Genomic DNA, 22375 nt, shown 5'->3' on the forward strand with positions numbered 1-22375 from the left:
TTGTAAATGTTGTAAATCTGTAAAAATTGTATATTTGTAGATATTGTTATCATGAATCCACTGTCGTAACAGTTGTTTTGTTTGTGTTCGTGTTCCTGAATCTCTAATAACTTGAGTCAAAAAAAGAAAATAAATTTGCTTTGGGATTCTTGCCCTGTGTTCACGTGGTATATATTGACTACGTGGCAAAAAGTTGTTTTGCTAAATCTTCCTGTCCAGCCACTTTGTTCTGTTTTCCCTGGTATAAAACCAGTGGCGCAAATCCAAGAAGCCATCTCAAAGTCCCCGGGTTCTGGTTGTTTGTTGCCACTGCGCATGCCAATTGGTTGTTTTATGCTTCATAGAAGTTACTCTGCGACACGCTGGTTTACATACTCGCACATTATCTGCTGAATAATCCGTTTCTCGTCTTGTTTGTAAACAATGGTGTTCTCTTTTACAAGCATTCGGGGAAAGCGGCTGTGGGAAATGTCTGGCCTTGGTAAACTGGCGGACACAAAATAAAGTTAAACGGATGAGTGTGTTTTGAAATGAACCACGATACGTATGGGATTGTCGGCAATTTAAAGGTGAAATAACGTGATGTGGTCACATTCCTTCCTGCCTTTCAAGTCAACACACTGCATGCTGGGACATGTAGGAAAGGAAAACTACAGGATCTGCAATGCAAACTACTTTGGCTACATAGGCTGGTCTAGCTAAGGGCGTATGTGTACTAAAACTGAAAATGACTACACTAAACGAGTGTCACAACACAGGAGCTACGAGCATCTGAAGGGGATACCGGGGCGCACTGCTCGCAGCAGGGTTGGGGTTCTTCATATCTGGGCCGTGGATAAATGAAGAAAAGCATCTCATCCCAGGGCTCTGTTGTTGACAGATATGTGGGTCCCAGAGGTGAACTGCTTCTCTGGAAATGGGACTCCTTTTTCCCCTTTCACGGACATGCATCAACTCCTCCGTAGAAATGGGTGGGAGCTGGGGCAAACGGAATCAGATTGGCATGAAGTTCCACATAAGTTCCTCTTAGTGCTGTATACAGGGATGGCAAGGGCTGGCGGGTACGTGACAATTGGACCTTTAGGCACTAGGCAGAGCTCTGCACCAGGCTGTCAACCTACTGAGCTGTCCTGAGTGATGTGCCCTGTCTAGAGCTGCTGCGTCCTCTGTGTCACCTTCAGCGAGAGTGTGCTTCACAAGGCTACATCAGTGGCGGCTGCTGAACTTTGAAAGAGGTGGGGAGTAATTTTCTTCCTGCCTGCTGTTCCAGTGTGTCAGATGAGAAAACATGAACTTTCTTAGACGCAAGTGATAACCAGCTCTAAAAATTACCAATGTAACCACAACCCGATTTAATTGTTCTCGTTTTCTGACCGCAGAAAAATTAAACTATTAGCTGCACTTGTCAGGTTCCAGCTTTGCCAGCAGGACGTGAACCAAAATGTCGGCAACAGGCGCTAAACACAAACACAGGTGTTTGCGCAATCAGCCATTAAAACTGTAACCAAAATGGACTACAGAGTATATAGTCTTTAGGCGTGCATTGTGCGTGCCGCCCCCCGCTAGCAGATAGAGGCCTCGGCATTCTGACCAGCTCCACACATCCCTCAGTAGGGTCTCTCTGTGCACGGCAGCGCCCCCCTCCCCCACCTCCAGGTGCTCTCTTCCTCAGTAGGGTCTCTTGGCGCACCGAGGCGCCCCCTGTCCCCACCTCCAAGGTGGTCTCTCCCTCAGTAGGGTCTCTCGGCATACGGCTGCGCCCCCGCCCCCACCTCCAAGGTGGTCTCTTCTCAGCAAGACGTTGGTTCTCTGGTGAGGCAGCGGAGGCACGAAGGCCCGGGGCCATCCATCCAGCTCATGCAGCCCGCCGTTTGTCATGCTCGTTGCAACCACAACTAAGCTCTCAAAATAGCATCAGTTCAGTGGTGAATAAATTCCACCCCGTTATAAAGCATCCAAGAAAGGTTTATACTATAATACTATAACTGTTAATCACCGCTCCACAACCGAGTACAATAACCACATTTGAAGTACCAGATAAAAGATCTATATGAACATTAAATAAAGAGAAACATTTTTAAATCCCACCTAATGCAGAGCAATTATCTGCATGCACCGAAAGAAAGGACAGCGGGTGCGGGGGCGGGAAAGGCACAGACAGCGGGAGGGGGGGCGGGAACGGCACGGACAGCGGGAGGGGGCAAACGGCAAGAAAGGCAAAGCAGAAGGCAAGAAAAAGCACTCACCCGGACTTCTTCCTGCGGCGGTCGGCCTGGAACGAGCAAAACAAACCTTCAACAACAATTTTAAAAAAAACCCGCCCACTGCCGCCTGACGTGGGCCAAAAGAGAAAAATTCTCGAGAACGCCCACGAATCTGGTCCAGCCATGATGGACAGATCTGTCTTCCAATGGCTAGCCCTTATTTATGGAGCTAGCCAATGGAAGACAGGGGCGGATTCAAAGCCACTACTTATACTCATTAGATTTCTCCTGCGCAGAAGAGCTGCGCACAAGTGCGCAGCTCTTCGCTTAGGTCGAAACCTAAAAAGCGAACAACTTCTTCAAATAAAGAGCAGATGGGTGGCCCTGAAATAGCACATCGTAATGATACGGAGGCAGCGCCTGTCTGGAGTGGCTTAGCGAGAGAGTACGTACACAAACTGAGCAGACAAAAGACACAATGAGGGAGATCACTGGAAATACATCAAAGAGCAGGGAGGGGACATTTGCACTTGAGAAAATGGAGACAGAGAGCAGGAAAGTTATGATAAATGAGAGCAAAGGGGTGCCAGGTTTGGAAAAAGAAAACACAAATTACAAATATTTCTTAATGGACACATTTTTTGTGCGACCGTGGATAAAAAAATAAATTTTAAAAAAGTCAATTATACTGCACCGTCCTAAAAAGGTTACTTTGATTTCAAACAAGTGCATGCCGGTATGCTCTCTCAAATTAGGCAGTGCTGCAGGCATTTCTTGATATGGCTCCATATGGAATCCATTTAGAGCATCGTCTGCAACCGGAATTTTAATATGAGGGAAGGCGTTGAAGAATCCAAGTACGGAGCAATTCAGTAAAAGAAAACAGACTGATGTTAATGGACACTAGTGCTCATATACAATTGGGGTCAAGAAACGGAGAATGGAAGGTGCATAAAAACCCATGATGCGCTGTTGCCTCCAGCCCTCACGTTAGTCCCACACTTATAATCGCCCTATATTCATTACAGGTCAGCACCCTCAAAGTGATCAAGTGCCCGTCGGCCGGCAAGCACCATACACTCACCCTCATTCGAAAAAAACTAATTTTTCCGCGAGGGTCTATAAGCTCTTTAGGGGCTAGGGTGTTGAGATTATGTCAAGATTAAAATCAAAAGCCAGGAAGTACCACGAATTTAGAAGAAGAAGGCCTGCCATTTGCACAGACCTTGGGGCACGCAAGGACTTTATCAGCAGCGCTCAGCATGGCCAAAATGGGAAACAAAACCAAAAGCGGCCCTAGCGAAAATAAGCCCTGCGCCCTTCGTCTCCTACCACTGCCTCCTTTCCTCCAGCACTTTTTCTCCCCGCTCTATTCCCCCTTAGATCATGTCGTCTCTACCACCCTCACGCTCAGTTGCTTACTGTCTTGAAGGCAGCACTCGTCTCCTGCTAAACCTCGTAGAACTCAACTGGGAAACTGATAAAGGCACCTGGAAAGGCTTCGGCCTTTCAAAACCGACCGCCAAGGGCTCCAGCCGTCGGAGAAAAGCCCAGTGGAACAGAGGGCCAGCCCGGCCCTAGCGCTCAGCAACATACAAAACACAGACAACTAAAAGGCGCTACGGGAAACTTTGTCGGGTGCCCAGAATTTTAAAGTAAAAAACCGGGACATTTCCCATAAATAGAAGGACAAGGACTACAATTGTACTCCCACACAAGAGCACAAAATGACAGCGCTCCTTAGAGAATTAAAGAAAAGGAAGCAAGAATGTACATAAAATGCTATTTTTAAAGCCAGTGGCATGCCTGTTAATTAAATTGCCTTCTTATAACAGCAGTTAACTATCCCTGCTATGTAAGAGTCTCTGGCGCACCTTCTTGTCCACTTTCCAATTATCTGTATGTACCGAAAGAAAGGACAGCGGGAGGGGGGGCGGGAAAGGCACGGACAGCGGGAGGGGTGGCGGGAACGGCACGGACAGTGGGAGGGGGCAAACGGCAAGAAAGGCAAAGCAGAAGGCAAGAAAAAGCACTCACCTGGACTTCTTCCTGCGGCGGTCGGCCTGGAACGAGCAAAACACACCTTCAACAACAATAAAAAAAAGCCCCGCCCACCGCCGCATGACGTGGGCCAAAAGAGAAAAATTCTCGGGAACGCCCACGAATCTGGTCCGGCCTTGACGGACAGATCTGTCTTCCAATGGCTAGCCTCCATTTATGGAGCTAGCCAATGGAAGACAGGGGCGGATTCAAAGCCACTACTTACACTCATTAGATTTCTCTTGCGCAGAAGAGCTGCGCACAAGTGCGCAGCTCTTCGCTTAGGTCGAAACCTAAAAAGGGCACCCTCTTCATGTTATGAAGATTTGTGGCCAGATTTGATATGAAAAAGGTTTGCTGGCCCAGGGAGGTCATACCTGCTCCTCCTAGAAATACAAGGCATTACATTCACAGAAGAAGAGAAAGTAGGATGGAAACATAGCATAGACCAGTGCTTCTTAATCTTTTAACATCTATGATTCAATACTGGAATTGGGGACCCCTGCTGAGTCATTAGTGGGTGCCGATGACCCTGGCCTAAGTGGTCTTGATGATTTGAACAGCAAAACAATAAATAAAAAATACTGAAAAAAGCAGTCAAACAAATGCACAAATTATGAAATATTTTATTTAATTCACAAACAGATATAAAAAAATTCTACATTTTATCAGGAAGGTTAAAGCTTATCTAAGTTCATTGTTACCATTGTACAAAATGTATTCTGTTTGATGCACTTGAATTCCTCCCTGAGTAGGCTTTTCGGACCTCCAGGATCCCCGACCATAGGTTAAGAACCATTGGCACAGACCGTACTTGCTCTTTTGCTCAAAAGAGACACATTAACTTATACAAAGCGAGACACATCCTGGGTGTCCTTGCTTTAGGGCATCCCTGCCAGCCCACCCAATAATGGATACTATACCATCTGCGAGGGACAACAATAGGGCAGGGTGACTTCTAGCAGGTTATGTACCTACGCTCACTCTATAAGAGCTACTACAATAACACATGCTCTGTCAGAGAATGAACTCCCACGTACTGGGATAGGCAGTACTGGCCCCTGTCACTCTCCTTAACTTGTGAGGGAGAGAAAAGTGGTGTGAATACACCTAAGACAGACTACACTGACGCCTTGGTGTAAAGGAGATCAGTTCATGAAATGGAACACCGGGTTACGGATTCCGTTTTCCACCTGAGAAATGTAAAAGGCTTGCACTCCTGTTAAAAAGTGCTTGTTCTCACCCTGGAAATTTTCTCACCCTGGAAATTAGAGAAGTGCTCCTTCTCCGCTCCTGTTCTTTTCAATCACTAGAAGAGATGCGATAACACGTGCAAGGGTGAGGAATAGGCCATCCGAGCCACAGCATGAGACTTACCTCAGTGCTTTAAGAGGATTGTGAAAAGGTAGGATGACTCTAAAACCCCGAGCTCAAATAAGGGCATTAAGGGGTTCTTTCCAACAGGCAAGGGTGTGATTTATAGAGCATGACACATGACAAGAATTTGGATACCTCTCTGAGTTTTCTGTTACAGTATCCAGACATGCCTCAACAAGTATATATCTAAAACAAGCCAGACTAAATTGGCTTTGCCATTGCTTTTTAACTGTTTCAGATAACAGTGATTTTATTATGTATTGCAATTGAAAATCTCACTTCTGAAACCACAATACCGTTTATAAAATGGTACTCATGTCTATGGAGGAGTAGTGCGCCTCCAAGGGCCTCCTACACTCCAGTTATCCCCTTCACTTCGCTTCATCCGCAGTGTCTCCTTCTGTTAAGACACTTCTGCCCTAGGCTTCTCTACATCTTTCAGAAATACTCCATCTGAACCTCTCGTTCCCACAATTACATTGGCACAGGTGCGAACACTTCTCTGCATGCCCTGAAGAGAGGCCAAGGACTGGATGTGCATGTAGTTGACATACTTCTATGACCCACTGACAGGCACTGTGGGACTCATGGTGCCTTTTTCTGCCTCTGCTTCAGAGCTAGGACTATCCAGTAGTCGAAGTGGGCCGGATCGGCATGGCACGTCGTGCCCCTACTTCTTTAATTTAATAGATTCCGATCCCCTACTTTTTGTATTGTAAACATGGGAACCAGGAAGGCAGAAATAGCCAAGGCCTATAGATAAGGCTGTGCGTTCGTGGCCGTTCAGGGATGGGCGGGTCGGTAGAGTAGGAAAAGAACTCTGTCTTTCCTTCTTGCCCAGAGAATATAAGAACAGTGTCCACTTCTGCTCTACTGCTGGCAGCTGTCACCCCCTCTCTTTCTTCCTCTTATTCCCTTTGTTTCTGTCTAGCTCCTCCTCACTTACTGAAAACCGTGACTTCAAGAAACGATTCTCACCCTGCCTTTCCTCCTTTTATTTATTTGTTCCCCGTGAAATGGATCCAAAAAAGGATAACACTTTTGCTGGAAATTACGTCTTTTTTGACATTTTTCTATTCGAAAATGCAGCCTCTGGAATAAAAGGTCCAAAAAAATGAAAAATAAATAATTAACGAAATGAAGCAAGACAGAGTGGTCGTAAAGTGGCCAGATTGACTATGTTGACCCCCAAGCACATTAGCGCTACTTTACAGAGTTTACCAGTGAAGTGCTACTTTTGTTTTCTTGGCTTTCTTTGAACAGCATTATTTTCCCCAGGTAGGGAAGTGCACCAGTCCTAGAGGTACTGCAATGCCTGATTAATGGGTGGATTGGAAAACAAAATGTGTACCGTGGCTCTGTGTTCATGGGTGTGGTCTTTTTAAACCATACTGCTTACGGATTGTAAGGTATAATCAGTGGACATTGTAATGGGTCTCTTCCGGGCCCTGTGTGCCCTTAACGTTTCAGGCAAAAGCACTCACTGATTACTGAATAGTGAGTGTAAAAGCGTTAAGATAACCATGTTGTTCCTGCTTACATTTTACATGCTTTACTTAATCTTGCATTCTCTAAGAATGTTTGTTTTTCCCAGGATATTGTTACTATTTTTAGGCAGCATATTGCTCTGGTTTAGTGCATAATTTGAAATGAGACAAATCCAGGTGTTTATAGCGGGGCACAATTTGGTTGTAGTTGAAGGCAGTGCGAGTTTCTGTCTGTGGGACAGTATGGTGTTCTGTGGGGGAGAGGATGTGGCACTATGGTCAGGTTCAGCCTTTATGACCAGTCCCCCAGACCACTCTCCTGAGGGAGCTAATTCCCATGCTAGACCTTAGAAGGTCTGCAAGACCTTGGAAGCCCTGGTGTCTTAGCACCTGCAGTTAGACACTAGCAGTGGCAAGTGTGGGTTAACCTTGAAGTTCTGTCCACCACAATCCTTATTGAAGTTCATCTCCAGTCTTGCAGGCAGGCCTATGAAGCAGCAGACCCATAAGCAACAGGAGGTCACAGGTCCCTTGAGAAGGGCCGGCTTTAGGAAGGGCGATCGGTGTGACCACACACCAGGCACTGCCGAAGGGAAACAACCTTTACAACACAACTTTTACAACACACTACCATTACAACGCAGTCATTACAACGCAACATCCCTTACAACGCATGCCAGTACAACGCAACCATTACCACGCATGACACTACAACGCATACAATTACAACTCATGTCATTACAACGCAGTCATTACAACGCATACCATTACAACGCATACTATTACAACGCATAGTACCCTTACACTATCCAACACTTACCCTACTGTTGCACCCCCTGGAGTTAGAATAGTAATTTTTACCCCAACACTATCCAACACGTACCCTACTTTTGCACCCCCTGGAGTTTGAATAGTAATTTTTACCCCTACACTATCCAACACTTACCTTGCTGTTGCACCCCCTGGTGTTAGAATAGTAATTTTTACCCCTACACTATCCAATACTTACTTTACATGCAATGTAATGGTATGCGTTGCAATGGTATGCGTTGTAAAGGTAGTATCCGTTGTAATGGAATGCGTTGTAAAGGTAGTTTTTAAAAATATGTTGTAATGGCATGCATTGTAATGGAATGCGTTGTAATGGATGTTGCGTTGTAAAAAATGTGTTGTAAAGGTATGCGTTGTAAAAGTATGCATTGTAACGTCATACATTGCTGCCAAAGGGTGCAGGCACTGTGTTTACAAGTATATTATGGTTTTAAAAGCACTCACTACCTCCAACAATATTTGGCAACCATAAAAATGTCATGATATCTCCGGTGATTAATGTTCTTCCTAGAGCCAGATCGGAGTTTTGTCTAGTAGATGTTTTGACTTGTGGAAAGTTAGTGCAAAGGGTAAATGTGCCTGCTGCAAAGAACATGTACCATGCAGATCACAAAGTGCACATAATGTAAATAGGTCAGTGGGTTACTGCTTTTGTCAGAGAGATCTTTTGTTAATTGAAGTTTAAAATCCTAACATAGAACAGTGCGCTATTAACTGTCATCTAAGAGCTGCATGCAAACTGCAAGGTATAAATTAGAGCGTTATAATTTTTTCACTCAATCTTTGATTAGCCTAATGTTGCAAAAAGTGTTCATTTGAATTGAAATCAATTCTGATTATTAAAGAGAACCCCAACCATGGTATTACGTTTTGAATTCAGAGTTTGTGCTTCTCCAGACCAATCACTATTAAACTATACTGGCTACTAGTATGGTTTTCATGTGACTCCTAAACCTTGTAGTCCTTTGTCTTATGTAACATTGCCTATACAGTGATTTACAGAAATATAATTGAATGTCTCTGTGTAATGTGTGTGATGTAAAGTGGTCTGACACCTTACACTGGTATGAGTGTCGCTGTAAATCAAATTAAATGCATCTGAGTGAGAGAGTAGGTATGAAGACGTGAGGGCTCTGTTAAAGGGTCGTAGGGATGGAATGTGTGGTGGAGGTGGTCATATTGGGGGCAACAACAAACATTGTTGCACAGGGCACCTCCAGTGCTAAAGAACCCCTGCCCTTGAGGCCAGTCTGCCTCACCCATTGGTACCTCCATTGGCCTTGTTTCGGCAGTAGTAGCTGCAACTCTCCAGGGATTGTCAATGCAGGATTTGCATGCACACCACATTTTTGCAAACTTCACAGTCTCTCTGCTTCATGCACAAGCACTTTTAACATGTGCTGCCTGCTTTGGGGCCACTGGAATTATGCAGCAAAGGAGGACAAAATTTTGCCGCAGTGTTGACTAAATTGTGCAGCAAAACAAAAGGCTGCAGCTTAATATAGTATATTTTAGATGCTTTATTATTTTGGCATTTTTACACATGCTAAAAGTCTCTGGAAATATGTTGCCTTATTATTACCACTGTGTCACGGGTTGCGGAAGACTCGGGCCAGCCGCTCAGTTCGTCTATGGCTGCCATTCCGGGTCACTGCTGATTCACTCCGAGGGCCCCAATTACTTGGCCCTCACTCGGGCGGTCTCAGTCCGCACCAAGACCCGCCCTCAGCACTGTGCAGACTTTACTTCACTTCAATGCACACCCGAACCCGGCACTCCTCACAGCACCTTCAGGTTGCACTTTGACACGCACACCGCATGTCCGAGACTCACCTCTCCTTTGGTGCTTATGCCGATCCAGCACTCTTCACCAACCCTCCGCTTGTACCTTAACACACACCCTGCGCGTTCCAGCCTTTCCTCTTCTCCCAGTGCACATGATGTCCAGGCACTCTTCACCAATGCCCTGGCTGCACCACAAAATGCACTCTTGCGCATCTGAGTCTCACCTCTTCTCCCGGTGCACAAAATGTCCAGGCACTCTTCCCTAATGCCCTGGATGCACCACGACTTGCACTCTTGCACGTCAGAGACTCACTTCTTCATTTGGTGCCTAGGAGGCCCTCGCGCTCTTCACCAACACCCGGGCTGCACCACGACACGCACCCAGCGCGTCCGAGACTCACTTTCTCCAATGGTGCACACGATGTCCAGGCGCTCCTCACCAACACCCAGGGTGCACCACAACAAGCACAATGCGCGTCCAAGTCTCACTTTTTACTTTGGTGCACAGGAGGCCCAGGTGCTCTTCACCAACACCCGGGCTGCACCACAACACACTCCCAGTGCGTCCAAGTTTACCTTGAAACTCCAGGTGCCAAAGATCACAGGGCACAACTTGCGAAGGTCTCAGGCTAGACTAGACAGAGCACACGCACCCACGGCGTATCTGAGAGTCTTCTCTGGAAACTTTTATATTCCTGTGTTTCCAAAACAGGGAGCCAGCTCACCTGAGGCCCTTGGGGTTTCAAGACACAGCAAAAAGCACAGTCTTCTTCAAGCAGGGGGACCTAGCTCCTCCAAGCACAGTCCCAACAACCTCTTCCTTAGTTAGAACAGCAAACTGCAGACCAGCCCCAGATCACGAAGCAAGGATTGGTCTATCCCCAGCAGTCTCTTCAGTTGTTCCTTCTTTAGCAGAGGTTCCTCTTGACCACATAATGGGTCCAAGCCTTTTCAGTCTCAATTCATATCTGTTTCATTCCAATGTTCAGGGGTTTCAGCTCTCATAGTTATACCCCTTAATGTCTTTGAAGTTTGTTTGTGCTCAGGGTCCCTGGCCCCTCCTTAAATCAGTTCTGGGTGTCTCCCTCCCAGTGTTACCTCTCTCCCTTTGATACTGCGGGTCTGGCTCTTTAATCACTCAGCAGGAGATGGGTCAATTGGTTTCTGGCACCAGCCCAGGCCTTGTCGCCTTCCGGCCTTCTCTTCTCCCTACTCTCCAGATGTAGGGCAGCCTGGTACCATCTCAACCCCTTCCTGGGTCAAGACCTCTCCCAGCTTCTCTCATCTTTCAGTTCCAGACAAACAATCCGCATTACAGAGACACACAGAAATGCTCAACACACAAAACTCAGCCACTTTCTAAAAGAGTGGTTTATAAACACACAGTGATAAAACCACAGTCACAGAAAGATGCATTATGACACTGTGAGTCCATACATACTAAACGTCACCTCTCCGTTATAAACTGACAGGAAACTAGGCTAACAACCACAACATCAGCCTCCCCTATTCTGTCCTGTGGGCAGAATGGCCTTTCAGCAGTTAAAAACTAAATGGAGAGTTTTTCACTGTCAGAACATAACACACACACTGTTGATGTTCTGCCTTTTACCTATACAGCACCCTGCCCAGGGGTTACCTGGTACCTACCACAGGGGTGTCCCATGTGTATGTAAAAGGGAAAGTCAGGCCTGACAAGTGGTTTCACCTGTCAGGACTACATACTAACTTAGCATTCTGCGCAACGGCCCTACACTGAAGGCCTGAGTTTCCTTCTCTGCGCGCCCTTGCATTACTAGCCCTTGCACACACACTGCATATCACTAGGGACTTTCACTAGTAAGGCAACATACCAATTGTGGCAAAGCAATCACCATTACATTTTACACAGGGACACTGATCAGTAGTGGCACAGTACCCAAAGCATCTAAAGTGGCCTCTCTAAGTCAGAAAAATGGTCTGGGGGAAAGCAAAAAGTTCAGGGAATTTTTTACCAAAAAGGCCAAGTCCTATAACCCCCCTTTGAAAACCATGCACCCTACCTTGTGTGCTACAAGGTCCAGATAGAGGTAACTTACTGATATTTGAAACAGACGAAATTTTGCCTCTCATGAAGGTTTATTTTAACTAGTCACACTGCAGGAATTACATTGCTTCAATCAGGCTACAACGGTAACCGCAAAGACATGTTTTCCTTTTTCACACTAGTGGATGGCACAATAAGTGTTGCAGTACACGTAGGCAACTTCTCATAACATTTGTGTATTTAAACAACACATTCTACGGCCTTATAGAAAAGTTAAATACGCCAGTTTCTATGTGTTTGATGAGTTAGACCACATACAGCGGGCATTGGACATCAGTGATGCAGTGTGAAGAGTCTAAACCCAGAAATAAAATTCTGCAGAAAATGGGGGTTACCACACAAAAAGGGGCATTTTCTCACACTTGAGTATCATGGTTGTATTGATGCAAATGGTAAGCACCAATAAAACTAACACGCTTCCTTGGATGCATTTTTAGCTTAAAAGGAGAGTTCCAGTTTACCTTAGAATTTGGAATGTGTCCAACATAAGACAATAAAATAACACAACGCCTTAAAGAGCTCTAGTTGGAACCCACTGCATTTTCCAATCAGAGGGTTTGCAGTGAAGAGCAGCCAAACGATGATTCATGCCACCTTGGTCTGTAAGGACCTTTAAAATTTTTAGGAAAAATCCCTGAGCTGATCACATAGATAACCGTGGATTTGAGAATTAATTTTTAAACACAACTTGTTTATTAATTTATGTCATCTTCCAAATACTTGTTTATAGACATTAGTTATGATAAGGTGTATCTTGGCCTATGCACTCTCCCCCTCACCATTGTGTGCATGAAAATGGTGCTTCTTGTATTTTATGATCTGAGAAGAATATTTAATTTGCTAATTATCATCATCATCATTCTAAACTTTAATTCGGTTTGTTTATGAACCATAAAAGTACAAAAAAAAAAACATTTTAAGCATTGAAATAATACACATGTTACATCCCAGTTCATATACATAGTCCACAAGTTTCCATTTGGTGGCGGAGTCCCGTTAAGATATTTAAGACAATAAGTTATATATTAACAGATTAAAAAGTTAAAATACAGTAGAAACCCAAAGTTTTCCTGGGAGAGTTATCTAACAACAAACCAGGAAGCTTTGTTGCTTCCGAAACATTCTCCGTCTTGTTAACCACATAGAAAACAGGAACTTAGCAATGGCTGTAACTATTAGTGCATTAGTATCGGATTTTAAAATTCTAAAAAACTCTAGATAATTCCTAACTCCCAGGTTCACATTTAACTGTATAATCCATTTCTTTCTACTGTTGCAGTAGGCAGGACAGAACAGGATTACATGCATTAAGGTCTCGTTAGGGTTTTCGCATCCTGGGCAGGGGCGAGCTGGACCCTCTTTCCATTTGTCTGTGTATGAGTGCAGAGGCAGTGTGCCGTATCTAAACTGTAGATACAGCTTCTTTGCTAGAACCGGTTCAATCCTATCTAATTCCTTCTCAAAGCTGTAAACGTTCTTAAGATCTAAGAAACTATCAGTGAGACTGGAGGGCCTGGCTGATTGGAGAGCTTCCTGTAAATTATAGTGTTTTATGGTCTCAGCCAGGGTTTGTCTCGAGGTAGCTTGGCATGCGGCCTCCGGATTGGACCACAGGTTCTCCATGCCAATCCTGGTCGCCTGCCCCCTTATGAATGATAGCCACTGTATCCTGCCTCCACCCTGACAGGCCATCACAGTCTTCAGTTCTTCTCTATAGCTCTCGAGCTCCGGGACACTCCACAATCTTCGCCAATAGAGAGGTGGGCGAGAGGCAATTGCTTCTGCAATTGGCCTCAGGTTTAGATCCAGCCTTAGTGGAATTAGCGGTGTGCTTTTTGGTAGAGAGAGCAACTATCTAATAAAGTTATTCTCAGTAACACCCATCTCAATTGCTGGTCGGTGCCCCCAGAGTTCTGCCCCGTAGAGAGTGGAAGATCTGGCTTGAACTTTATATATTTTTAGCGGTGCACTCACTAGTTTATGCACGCAAGTTTTCTGCACTCTTAAGATTCCCCCGCGGACTGTGAAAGCCCTAAATTAGCCTTAGACATTTGAGTGTCCCACCCCATTTTGTCGTTCAGCGTCAAACCTAGGTAGACAAAGTTATTTACCCTTTCCAGGGGTCGACCATCCATTTTCGGGTGAGGGCAATTGATTGTGCTGGCGTTAAACACCATGTACTTTGTTTTATCTATGTTAATCACCAGATTCCTTTTCTTACAGAATTCGGTAAATTGGTCTAACACCCGCTGCATCCTCATTGGTGTTTTTGAAAGCAGCAGGGTGTCGTCCGCAAACATTAGTGCAGGGAATTTAGCGCCAGCTAGATTGGGGGCATCAATATTTTTTGCGCTGGTCAAATCATCTATAAGGCCATTTAAAAAGAGGGAAAATAGAGTGGGGGCAAGTACACACCCCTGCCTGACTCCCTTCTCGATTGGGAATGCCCTAGTCAGCTGACCAGATTTACCAAAGCGTACCTTCGCAAAGGTTCCTTCATGGAGTCTTTTAAATTGATGGCACAGGTAAGGAGGAATCCCCATATTAGTTAGTATGCTCCACAGTTGGTTCCTATCCACCATATCAAAGGCGGATTTGAGGTCCACAAACGTTAGGTACAGGCTGCCCCCATCCAGGACCACATGCTTCCAGTAAAGTACCTGGAGCCGTAGTAGTTGGTCAATGGTCGATGTTTTGGCTCTGAACCCTGCTTGTAGGTGGGAGAGAATATTGTTCTCTATAATCCAATCCTGTAGGCGTTGTAAAAGGAGTCTGGCATAGATTTTTTGTGTGACATCAATAAGGCTAATTGGCCTATAATTTGATGGTACCAGCGGAGAGCCCTTTTTATAAACCGGAATGATTTCGGCCCCCAGCCAGGTGCTAGGGAGTTCTTGTCCGTCCAAAATGGCGTTAAATAGGACAGTCAAGTAAGGGACCCATATCTTCAGCTCATCTCTGTAAAGATCACCAGGAATCCTATCCAACCCCGGGGCCTTATTAGGTTTCAGTGCTAGTACCGCTAGTGTCACTTCCGACAAAGTAAATAGAGGAGGGTGCCAGCTTGGATCCAACCTCAGGGGAAAACTTGGTAAGTCAATAGTTAGGGAAGCGGGACTAGAATAAAGATATCTAAAGTAAGCACACCAAGCTTCCTCAGCGATGTTAGGGTCGATCTTAGACTTGCCCTCTACCTTCCCAGTGTGAACCAGATTCCAAAAGGATCGAGCATCTTTCGCAATTAATGCCTGTTTGATTGCATGCCATCTCTCAGTTTCCCATTCAGATTTTGCATGGAACAGGAGATCCTTATAAGCCTTCCTTGCAGTCATAATGGAAGTCCTACTGCCTGTTTTAAGAGCGGATACTAAAGTAGTTTTCGCCCTCCTACATGACTGGTTATACCAGGGATTAAAGTCCCGTGGCTGCCGTTGGCTCTGGTTGGAGGGTTTGTAGAAACTGCCCGCCAAGGCCGTCATTAATTCTTTATGGATTTCTAAAACTTTAGCGCCTTCCGCAAAATTTGGGACACTCTCGTACAGTGCTGACAACCGCTCTAGCTGGGGAATTACACTTTTGTACATCAAAGCCAGATTTTCTGGTGAAGTCTTAATAGAGGCCCAGCGGATTCTTTTACCACCCTGTATAATCCTAATATTGCTAGAAACGGTGTCAGCTTCTTGTTGCACCGCCTCAGGATGTGGCAGATCAAGCTCCACCACCAAGGGGTTATGATCACTTTCCGAGCGATCGTATACATGGAAGTTACAAATCAGTGGCCATAAAGACAAACTAGCCATAAAATAATCGATTATTGACGAGTGGCCCATTCCATTATAAGTACACTTTCCTGGACTATCCCCGGAAAGCGACCATTACATGCTCTAAGTGAAAATGTATACGTCAAGGATGTGAGCTGCATAACCATAGGTGACCAGGATTTAGTTTGATAGACATTAGGAAATGGAATCTGGCAGGCGTCATCCTCGTCTGACGATATCTGAATAACCCCCCCAAGTGGCTCGTAGTGGCAGTTGAAGTCTCCCCCTATTAACATCTTAGTCTCGCTAGGGAGGCTGTTCAATAAATTAGTTAAGGACTCTAGAGTCTGTGGTGTCCCTCCCCCACGAACAGGGCGTAAGTAGATATTGATAATTGCCAGTTTGGGTGTGTTTGGGCGAGCTAAAAGAATACATAATATGTCGCGGCTATTAGTGTTGATCCTTTTAACCGAGAACCCAAGGTGGACACCCACCCATATGATCAGGCCACCAGATGGCCTGCCTCTAGCACCCTTTATGGCAAGTTCAGCGTAAGTAACAAACCCCATTCTATGGTGGGTGGTCATAGCCCATGTTTCTTGAAATATACAGATACCATAAGTATCCACAAAATCACACCAATCAGTGCTGTCTAATTTTGTAGTAAAACCCGCCACATTCCATGATACGGCCGTTAGGTGTCTACTTCGTCGGGTCGGTGGATCAATTGGCTGATTGGAAGGTGTAGCAAATTCTACGAATGGGTCACCTGATTCAGGGCTCATCTGTCCCTTAGATGAGTCGTGGCTAGATGTGGGGAGTTTGGCCTCGTGTGATATGGAGGGGGCAATAGTAGATTGGGAAAATGTAGACACCAACCTAGTCCCACCCTGAGTGTCCTCCCGGGCTGGCTCCCCTTTATCCACCCTTGAACTAGTTAGAGGAGGAGTGATGGGGGCGGGAAGTCAATCACAGCCATCGAAGCAGGAAAGGACACCATATCTGTTAGAAGTTTCCAGCGGGGTAAAAGGGATCAAATGCTCCATACTCCTGTTCCCATACAAGTGGTCCAACCCTCCTGGAAGCATACTGCAGCCACTAGCAGGAACTATATTCCACCCGAAGAGTTCCCAGTAGGCAAGGGCCTGAGCGGATGGCCCGTGTGACTGTTATAGGGAGGCATATACGCATTCTTGTTGCGGTGAGGATCGGCTAGCCCTCCGCGGAAAAAAAGAGGAGTCACATGCGATCTTGGATAAAAGTAGGTTAGATCGTGTGGGACTATGGCAGTATTCAAATTCCCCGAGGACCCTGTTAGTATACATCTGACTGCCTCTGGGTCCCTAAAGTTTATTACTACAATGTCTCCCTTTAGGTTTTTTTCCCTGCTGCCCAACCAAGGGAGGCGCCTGACGTGGACTATCTCCCCATTGATGTAATATGGGAGTGGTCTGTTTTGTCCTAGCCAGTGCAGAATCTTGTTTTTTAGCTGGGGATGCCCCTCCCTTTTACCTGCCTCTAGAGTAGGGACTCCTGTGAGTACAACTACGAAAGGTACAGCCTCAGGGGGTAGTTCAACATTGTGACCCTGTGTTTTATCATTAGTGAGCGAGCTCAACCTTCCCCTTCCCAGTTGCTGATTCATGCCACTGGGGTTTTCGCCACCCTTCTGAGGTTCTCTTGTAGCCTGGGCTATAGATTTTGCCGCTGTTGCCACAGGAGCCTGGACATGCTGAGATACCGAATTTTTCCGTTGGATATTACTAGGGGGCTTGTTAGCTGTATTATTATCCTTACTGAAGCTCTTGGGAGTACCTACAGCTCTCCGTTTGTTTTTACCAGAAGGTTTGTTGGCTCCAATATTGCCATTGTTAGGACCATTAGAGGCAACCAGGGTAGGAACAAGGACAGTTGGAGTCTGGGGTAGAGTTGTCGGCAAAGTGGTGGGCCTTGAGATGGTCGTAGAAGGCCCTGTCCCAACTTTATCAGCAAATAATGCCTCCAGATTACCAAGTCGATGTTCCACCCTCTTTAGAATATCCAATATAGGGAGCATAAAGGACCTAAATAGCTGCTCTGGGGAGTCCCGCGGGGTATCAGAGAATGATAAAACTTCTTGACATGGGGGGGAAACTACCCCAGTTTCACTTACTAAATTGGTAGCAGACAATATAACATTTGTGTCTAGGGTTGGTATTGCTGCTAACACTATATCAGATGGTACAGGGGCCTTAGTTATAGTTGCACCAGTGGTCTTGCTTTTCAGGGATTTGCCGAACTCGGAGTGGCTAAGCTTACCCCTCTGGGGAGCACCCAACCCCCTCCTCCTTTTAGATGGTGGTGGGCCAGGGGCTTTAGTCGTGTGTAACATCTTGCCCGTCCTTTTAGGCAACTCCCTAGCTGGAGCACAAGGCACATTTCCTACATCTAGTCCTGTGCAAGGAGCGCATGAAGACAACACATTAGGTGAAGGGTCGATGGATGCTGTGCCAGGGAACGGTGGAGTGTCTCTGAGGAGTAGGGGAAATTTATCCATGGACAGTGGATCTTCGGTATAAGTATCGATGATAGTATCCGGCAGTGCAGATGTAGGCGCCAAATCAGTCAATGGTCTATTTTTCAGGGATTCAATAGAGCAGCGACGTTCAATCCTACGCTCAGTCAGCATAATTTGCTAATTATTTGATTAGATACTTGGAGGTTCACAGATATGCACTGTCAAAATGTCTTTGCTGTGATATGGAGGGGAGAGCAGGAGAACAACCAATGGTCCACTGTTCAGCTGCTATTCTTTTTTTGAGAGCAGAGTGTGAGAGCTTGACAAAAGTACCCAATGTCCCTTTATATCTTTTTGTTTGATAAGGGTAAGTAAGGAATGTTCTTACATTCCGCAGTGAAGCTGTTCCTACTTCCCAGCTGTCCTCCTTTCTAAAGGCAATTCAGACTTTCAGACCTGTATATGGGAAATGTACGTTTTTTTATTTTTTTGCATCAATTCTTTCCGCAAAGTGTTGAAAGGCACCTAGTTCTGCTGTTATTGAGGTAAGTGAAGAGACATTCATTGCCCATAGTCTCCTGCATCCTACTTCTAAGAGAAAGCTTAGATTTTTGAAGTATACAAATGAGCCCATTTGCCCTTTGAATCTGCTGCCCTAGGTACTAAACAAGGTTGCAGGCATTGACTAAAAACATAGTGATAATGGGTACATAAATTGTAAATATGTAAAATGTAAAATGGTTTAGGGATTTAAAAACGAAATCTACATTGTGCCATATAGCAGTAACCCTACAGCAAGTTTCAGTCCCCTAACTCCTCATTATACCCTGGCTCTTGTTATCTAATTTAACCAGACTCTCCACACACATTACCTTTATATGTACATCAAATTAAGATTGAGATCCTCAGGTTGGGAAACAAATGTTGTCTGTAAATCACTTATGCCCACATGCATCAAACTACTTTTTTGCGATTCCTAATTTGCGAAAATTACCGAATCGCAAATTACGAATCGCAAAATGGTATGCATCATTATTTTCGCAATTTTTTAGCGATTCGGTAAAAATCGCAATGTTTACCGAATCGCAAGAAAATTGCGATTTTTTTCATTGCGAATTCGCAATTTGATGCATACCAATGAGGACACACCCAGGAAGCCAGTACACTGATTACACACAGCTGAAGGCCAGTTCAAACTGCAGGAGTGGCTGTTGGCAGTTGGAGCTCTGCTTGCAGCTACAGGAGGAGTGTGTTTGGTGTGCTCTTGAAGGAGTAATGGCTACTGAAAGTGCTGTGGAAGACCTGCATGCCAGAAAACGAAAATTAAAGTTTAGTGACCAGGAACTTGAAATATTAATTGAAGAGGTCACTCTGAGGCATGATCAGCTTTTTGGCAAGGATTCCTTGAAGGTCCCCGAAGGAGTGAAGAGAAGACTGTGGCTGGCCATTCAATCCAAAGTGAATGCTGTGGGGGTTCCCCACAGAGACATCACAAATTTACAAAAACGCTGGTATGATTTACGCAGCCGTGCAAAGGACAAAATTGCGACCAGGATTAAAAGTGCTAACAAGACAGGTGGAGGACCCCCAAAGGATAAACCAAACACCCCACTGGAGGACATGGTTGAGGGGACCCTGCTCACTGAAGCAGTGGTAGGAGTGACCAACATAGACACCTCTGAACAGCCTGGTACTTCACAAGGTAAGTATGTAATTGTGTATTTTATTTCTGTAAATATGTCACAGACACTTGCCTTTTGATTCAACCTCAAATGATATAAGTAATCCCCAGCATCTACTCTGAAACACACACAAAAAGAGTCATAGTAATTAATGGGAGTCTGCATTGAAGCATTGCATTGTGGGAGATGTAGTTTTCATGAACATTAGTTTTAAAAATGTTATGAAGTGAATGATTTCTAAATACTTAAGAAGTCATAGCATATGTGAATACACAAATTTCTTCTTACACATCATGTTTATTTTGATTCACAAATGTAATTTTTCAAAATTAGAAGGTAATTCACATACATTTCTAAAAGTAAACTAACATATATTTTACATTTGTAGATTTTCTGAAAGAGAGTGAAAGCATGGATTTGGACAACACAGTAAATACAGACATAGAGGAAATGCAAGTCCAAACTCAAAATATATCATCACCAACAGTTGGAAAAAATAAAAAAAATAAAAGGGTTCAGCAACTGCAAGACTCTGATACTGATGAACAGATAAATACACATGCACATTTGCAACAAGCAGTTGGAAGTAATGCAAAAAAAATGTAAATCAACGCAGCAGACTGCAACAATTTTACAGGAGAAGGTCACGTCCTGCAAGCCAGGCAATATCCTCACAAGATGAGTGCCAGGCCAGTGTGGTGGAGAAGAAGCTCCTCAAATTGCAAAGGCTGCAAGGCAAAGACATCAGGGTCATGAAGGGCCAACGTAACCACATTAATAACAACATTAGCACCATGAGTGACAGCCTTGTGAGAATGACTTCTGTGATGGAAAATGCACATATGGCCACAAGTACTAAACTGGAGCGCATGGCAACAGCCATGGAAAGAATGTGTGATGCAATAGAGGCACAGAACATTGCTAATGCCAATAGGCACTTGAGATTATTTTCTAGCATACACACTTACACCAGAGCAATACATCGCTTGTGCAATACCAATGGCAAAATTATTACTACTACACTGTGTATGCAAATGGATTTAAGGAAATGTTGCAAGGCCCTGTCTGAAAGAATGCTTGCCAACACTACTTCCAAGGAGGTCAAGCAGGAAGACATGAGTGTGCTTCCATCAACACATGGGGGCAATGCAAATGAAGGTGCAGAAGCAACTACTGCATCAAAATCAGAAACAGTGGTTGGACGACGCAGTACAAGACATGTCACACAGCAGAGCAACACATCTTCAGCTCTGAGGAATACTAAAAGCAAAGCTTTAGGTGTGAGAGGGAGAAAATAAATTGACAGACTAATGAAGGATTGACAACTTGCCAATACTGGCCTGACACAGCTGAAAATTAAAAGCTACATGTTGTTTTCTTTTCAAAAATCTTTTGCTTTCATGTTACCTTGGTTTATCATTATTCCTCTTTTCATTTTGAATTAAAGTCAATCTGAATTCATGAAAATAACCTGGCTTCTTAACTGTTTTTAAAAATAATGCTCTGTGATTTCTGCTCGCCTTCGCCTTCCTTCAGCGGCATCTGGTCCGCGCATTCTTGCATGTGGTTGTTGTGGCTGGTTGTCATTATTTGGTAGAATGTCATCTACATCCAGTTCCAAGCCTCTCCGTGTGGCAATGTTGTGCAGGATGGCAAATGTCGCTACTATTTTGCAGCACACATCAGGGCGATATTGCAGTGCTCCACCGGGTTTGTGCAGTATCCTGAACCTAGACTTCATGACCCCAAAGGTCCGCTCTACTACATTTCTAGTGGAAATATGGGCATGGTTGTAGTTTTGCTGCTTACGGGTTGTTGGATTGAGGTATGGTGTAAGTATATATGATCTCACACCATATGCACTGTCTCCTATGGGTGTTTAAAAAAATAGAATGGCAGTTAAGTTATCATGCAACAGAATGTGAATGAAATGTACTTTGAGCAATAGAGCATTATTTACCTAGCAAATATCCATCTCCAAATTCACCAGACAACAGTCGCCCATGGATGGCACTATGTTTGAAAATATAGGAGTCATGGGCACTCCCAGGGAAACTTGCAACTAAGTCTGTGATTATTGTTTTGGAATTGCAAATTACTTGGATGTTTAAAGAGTGATCGTTTTTTCTGTTGCGAAAAGTATACTCATTTCTAGATGGGGGACAGATGGGAATATGGGTTCCATCTATGCAACCTATAACATGAGGGAAATTAGCCATGTTGTAGAAGTCCAACTTTGCTTCCAACAACTCTTGTGGATTTCTAGGGAAATGAATGTGATGCTGTATCCTTATCAGCATTGCATTAAGGAAATCTTGAAAAAATCTAGAAAGTGCACTCTGTGAAACCCCCCAGCAATTACTATTACTCCCTGGAAGGAACCTGAGGCTAGAAGGTGTAGACAACATAAGACCTGCACATGGGTGGGTATGGCTAGGGTCCTACGTGTTTCTCTGCGTACAATTGGGTCTAATTCAGCAATGAGATCTATTATGGAGTCAGCATTTAGCCTATACTTGTCATATATTTCTGCCTGTGTCTGACCAAACAAAGTGATGCGCAATCTAAATATCCTTTCACTAAGCATCCTCCTTCTCCTTCCTGCTGCTCTCAACCTCCAGCGAC

This window comes from Lissotriton vulgaris, chromosome 7, assembly GCF_964263255.1.
Source record: "Lissotriton vulgaris chromosome 7, aLisVul1.2, whole genome shotgun sequence".
Classification (NCBI taxonomy): Eukaryota; Metazoa; Chordata; class Amphibia; order Caudata; family Salamandridae; genus Lissotriton; species Lissotriton vulgaris.